Source organism: Eurytemora carolleeae, unplaced genomic scaffold (assembly GCF_000591075.1).
Source record: "Eurytemora carolleeae unplaced genomic scaffold, Eaff_2.0 scaffold1700, whole genome shotgun sequence".
Classification (NCBI taxonomy): domain Eukaryota; kingdom Metazoa; phylum Arthropoda; class Copepoda; order Calanoida; family Temoridae; genus Eurytemora; species Eurytemora carolleeae.
Genome location: NW_019397588.1, coordinates 48,324 through 54,611, shown reverse-complemented (window position 1 = coordinate 54,611; position 6,288 = coordinate 48,324).

The window sequence follows — 6,288 nt, the reverse complement described above, 5'->3', positions numbered from 1 at the left end:
GATATATATATATCTATATCATAAATTTATATCAGTTGAAACGCAACAATCTTCTTATAACATTTTATTCATACATATCATAAATTTATATATTTATATGCTTATATGCCGCAAATTAATTTATTTGGTTTCATTCAAACTCTGCGGCAATTGATCACATTTTGGTATCAAAAAACACCGTTTTCGTCGAAAGCTTATTTCCTTTTTCACACATCTAAAATTCTATTTTATTTTTTCAATGTTAGTATAAAATCTACAATTCTTATTCAATTAGCTGTGAGTTCCTCGTGAAAAATTTATAAATTTAGAATTGGGGGGAAATATTCCCACAACGTAATATTTTAAAGCTTTTTTTAATATTTCCTTCTCAAACATTTAATTTAGTTTTTTTGTTATATTTTTTGAAAAATAATTTCTTACTAATTACTTACATTAAGGAGGAAACAGTCGACATCAACATAAAAAAAATAAAAATTTAATTTAAAATCCACGAATTTACACAAAAAAGCACTTGAAATTACGTTTAAAGTCCCTTTAATATTGTAATTTTTTTTCAAAAAGCTCAAAAGCAAACTGAATTTTCTGAAAGGCATAAATATATATATATATATATATATATATATATATATATATATATAGAAAGCCAACAATGAATGACTAAGTTTCTTTTTCCATATATATGATTATAAAGTTGTAATCTCTGTTTGTCCGTCTGTTTGTATCATGATCATGAACCCCTTGACCGATTTGTCTCAAATTTTGATTGGGGAACTCGGGAGAACCACTGACATATTCGTCGCTAGGTTTTGAAATTCAAAATTGAGTGGATTTACTTTCACAAGGAAGAATAGCTAAAAACGTAATTTACGACCAAGTGCGGGTAAACGGCGGGAGTAACTATGACTACCCTGGGCAACTATGGGTCCTCAAGCTAGTCGTCTTACTTTGTTGTAAATATTATTATTATCAACAATGTTGCCAAGAAAAAAAGGAATACTAATCGTTTGTGAACCAGTTTCCACTTGCCTAGTGTTTATCCATTCTTTAAATAAAGGTTTTGTAAGCGTAATTTTAACTTACCCTCCGTGCAGAGATGCCAATTTCCAATTCACAGCAGTACCCTTCAAACTTTTTTCTGATATAAAATGTGGAAGCTTTTGTTTTTCTAGGTTTAAGAGTGTTCAATTTTTCTTTTTGTTTCTTTTATGTTTTCCTGTAGTGGGAATGCGCAAGCAACTTTTTAAGAGAACTCAGAATTGAAAATAATTTCAGCTTTCAAAAGTTTAAACATTGATAAATAATTTAAACTTTATCAGACGAAGGTTTCAAGGGTACCGTTGTGAATCGGGCATTGCTATCTTTGCATAGAGGGTCACTTGAAATTACTTGAAATTACTTAATGTAATTTTGAGTGATAAAAGGCTTCTTTAAAATATGAGAAAGAAAAAAGATTTTAAAATGATATTTTCTTAAACATAAGTTTTTCCATTATGCAAAATTTAGATTCAGGAGGATTGAACGATTTTTTCTTAGTTTATGATTTTATCTTCAAATTGAAAATTGAAAATTGTGAAAATGTGAGCGCACAGCAAACCGGCCTAGAATATTTTCAAGGAGCTATATTTATCAAAAATCCTAAATCCCCCCCCTCCCCAGCCCATTCTTATACCATACATATGTATTGTAAATGTCGGCGCTTATAATAATTAATTTGGATTTATTACAATATGGGAAGATACAAATCTATATCAATAAATTTTATCTTTCCGATAAAAGCTCATTCAGATAACGAACGAAATACTATCGGAAAGTTTTGGAAATTTTTCGAAATTTTTTTATTTTCTATAACTTTAAGTGATTTAAGCAAGTGGGAAAAATTGTTAGACATTTTAATGTGCTTCAGGAAGCTCTTAAGAGAGGAAGGGGCAATAGGGGGGGTGGATGGCACAGTGGGGTAATAGAGGGGGGGCAGCCAAAATAAGTTTATTTTAAAAACCACTTACTCACGTCAAATAAGGCTTGGCCACCTAAGAATTGTTTTTGAAAGAAGTCTCTAAGTTGTTTTAATGCTATATTTTAGTTAAGAATTTCGACTGAAAAACTGCTATTTCAAATCTTAAAATAGGATTTTTCAACACGCTACTCTGACTTTGGGGTGATGCTGGAGCCCCTAAATCTTTTGTATGTGGCTGTTAGAATCTATTTATATATTTATATTATCCTGAAACCGCTGGGCTTTCTTGTACTTTTGCTATAAAATATATGCTTTTTCCCGAAATAGTTCACTTTAATACAAAAAACGAGAATTAAAACAAAATGTAAGCACTATATAAACAATGAAAACAATCATCTTAGACATTAGACATATAAGCATTCAGAACTGAAAAGAAAAGGGCGCATCGCAACCTATTTTTAATAACAATTTTAAAGAACCTGTCAAATCTTTCGTTGGGATGTTTAGAAAGATGAAAATTTCCCTGTATGATAATTGAAGGACTGCAGTATGGTTTTGGTGAATTATATTGGCGTACAAAGCCTAGGGGTGTCAGAAATGATTTTTTTGCATTTTTTTCACAACTTCTATAAAACTTTTAAAGTTTAATTTTTGATAAAACTTTTTGTTCTGGATGATTGCAAATATCTATCTAAAACTTTCTTAAACCGGCATATTTCTTCTATATTCATTTAGTTAAGAGTTTGAGTCAAAATAAGTATTAATAAATATTGCTTTATATCGAGTAGATATCCTTAAACATACCGATGTAAAACCTTTCAGAAAGTAGGAAAGATTCTGCAAAAAAAAGTTGCCAAACCAAACAGAATTTTCATTTTGAACAAAAATATTTAGAACTTAAAGAAGCTTTTCTGGGTTGCACTTTACTCCAGTTTTGCATTATTTTCATTTGTGTAAAACAGTATCAAAGACATTATGTTGATGGTTTAAAACTAAACAGCTGATGATTAATTGGAGGGAGGAATGGCAAAAACACCAATTTTTAATTCGAAAATATTTTTATGGAAAGTGATGGAAATAGGGTATACAGAGTTCTTCAGGGTACAGGGTACTACAATGTACTGCAAAGTACTGGGCTTTACTGGGGTATACTGGGGGGAGGGGGTACATAAACCAAACAGAATTTTTAATTTTTAATAAAAATATATAAGCAGAGTCAGAAGCACTTCTAAGGATGTTTTCTTTATAGTTTTCCACTATTTTCACGGACAAAAAATCCCATTCGTTACAGTTGAGGGTTAATTTCAATCCCATTCGTTACAGTTGAGGGTTAATTACAATCCCATTTGTTACAATTAAGGGTTAATTTCAATCAAGCTTAAACTATCTTTTCTAAATATATAATCATGAACATGAACCATGGTTATTCAACATTATGAAGTTGACCAATAGTTTGGCAAGTAATTATAAATAAATGCATGAATTAAGTGGGGTATTTTCTAATGAAAAGTTCTGAAAGGGGTAAAATATTTAATGATGCAAAAATTGGTTGGGTATATGTGCTTTATAATATTTTTGGATATTGCAGCTAATGTTAGCAATAAACAAAGTGAAGAAAAGCATTAAATAAAAACATTTAACTGTAAATAGTTATAAGCGTTGTTTAGAATTGGATAGTTTTAAAGAGCTAAAAGTTTTGGTGATCGAATGAAAGATTCTCGTTTAAATAAACCCATAATAAATCTCTAAAAACGATCAGTCAGCCCCCCCCCCCCCTCCCCAATCTTTGTATGGAAATGTGTACATTTCCCTAAATCGCTAATCGCTAAAAATGTTGAATTACTTTTAGGGGGAGAATACCCTTCCACACATGGTTTTAAGCTCTGCCCAAAAATTTCAGTGGGAGCAGGAGGACCATTCAAACTCCTCCCCCCCCCCCATACTTGTGTTCGCTACTGATTCTTTCAATGGGAGGAATAAGTCCCTGTATATATTAGACGAACTGCAATATCTTTATTATATATGAAAAGAAAACGTCATCGGGAATAAGTTTACCCTTGGGATGAAAAACAATTATTTTAGTTTTGACAACGATTTATTTCATCTTAACCATATATCAACTCAGTTTCTGTAATAAATGAAAAAAAGTAAAAATTTCATCAAAATAAATCATTCATTGTTTAGAGAAAGGAATTTAGCCTTAGCCACAAACTCAAACTTTCTAATCCCTTTATCTTTGAACAGTTCGCAAAGATATAGAGGTTAAAAAAATTAGAGTTAGCGGCAAACACTCAACTACTTTTATTATTACGAATATATTCATATAAATTAATAGTAAGCAGGGAAAATTAGTTTTTCAAGCGTATAAATCTTTAAATCTAAGCCGAGTTGAACAAAACTACACTATACATTTAAAAATGGCTAAAACTAATTATTGAAACAAGAAATGTCCACTTTAAACTAATAATAAGGTGTGAGAATTAGTTTTTGATGATTCTTGGTTTCATTTTCGAATATATCCCTATTTTGAAACAATTACCGCATTTCAGCTCATGTATAGCATTTTCGGAACATATCCTGGTTTTGAGACAATTACTCGAATTGATATCAATGTCAATTTTCAAGCATTTATGCACTTACAAGATTTTTTGATGAGGTAAAATAGAAACAAAATATAAAACAAAAAATATTGTTTTTTATAATTCAAAAATAAATTTAGCATCGAGAAATCAAAATTTAACATTATTTTGTTCTTACAATATTTAGACTTCACTAGAAATCCGGGAAATTGTTTATTTAGAGTGCGGGAAATTTACTCAACTTTATTCTCTTATTTAACAAATTAAATTAATATTTTAGAAATAATTTAGTCTTCATTAAATAATTTTTACTTATAGTGATTTATTTTGTAAGTTATGAAAGTTAGTTTTGTTCTGAATTGTGGATTATACTCAAAAACGGGAAAGTGGGTTTTGTCACGAAAACGCGACAATGATTCTTCTTCTGGATATGTTCGAAAATGGAAAACCTAACATTGTCTTGAAGTCAGTCAATGGTTTTAATATAAAAAGAACTCATTTTATAATTTTGATTCCAGAAAATAGTTTTAAATTAGGAATTGTTGTCCTCGTCATCCTTATTAATATGTTGGTTATAGTTTTTATTATCGACTTTTACTCTCGTTATGGGCTTGGATCCTAAAAAAAACCAGTCTGTCAATTTTTGTGCCCGTTTCCAACACGGAAATGGACCAAGTGTTAGTTTTGGAACTAATGTCCCCTGTAATGAAAATATTTTTTTGTTAAGAACGTCTTCCTTTTCTCAGCTATGTCTCTTGCATCGCTCTATCCATTGCAACGGTTACCATTTTCCAATAACTAAACTTTTTATTCATTTTCCTTAATTAAAGTTTAGATTAGATATAATTAGTAATTATTACAAGAATTTCCATAGATTTTCATTTTTTGAAAATCAAATGCTTTTAAACTGAGTTCTTGCCACAAATCCCTATATCTTTGCAACCTAATGTCATAGACCTTTGATATTTTAAACTATGAATTATGTAAGATCAAATCAAAGTAAATCAAATATTTGTTACATGAAGATTTAATTAATATTGACAACATAAATATCACAAAATACTATAAACCCTGTAGCGGGAAAAAGAATCTGTTGGGCCAGGTTTTCATCAATTTTCCTGGGGGGGGCCGGCTTCTGGACGGGTGGAATAGAAGGTAGAACTATAAAAATACACAAATCTGGATTAGAAAATTTGAATTTTTCCTAACCGAACCAATCCAATTTTATCTTTTATCAATTTTATCTCATTATCAATCATGAAAACTTTATCTGATCCATAATGAGGAAGATATTGTCGTTTTTATAAGTTTAATTCTGATAATTCTGATACGTTTTCATGGTTTATACAAGTCACTTTTGTTTAGAACCCACATTTGAACATAATCAGTTTTCAATATTATAGAAATCTATGTTTATTCCATACTCGATCAGACAAAGTTTTTACGTATACTGTCGTGAATCGGACATTCTCACCTTTCATGGAGGGTCACTTAAACATTACGCTTACAGTCCCTTTAAAGGCTCGTCCTGTACACTGTACAGTATATAACATACTGTACAATTCAGTACAATACAATCGGTTAAATATTCTTAGCCTTGTTAGTTTTGTTTAATCCTAAATTATTGTTCTTCTCGAAAATAAGTTTTAAATCCTAGATAATCTTTATTTCACATTAAAATTCTACCTCTTATCCCAGATTAATAATACTCATCTACTCCTCCTACACCATATAGTATAATACCATGTGAAGTAT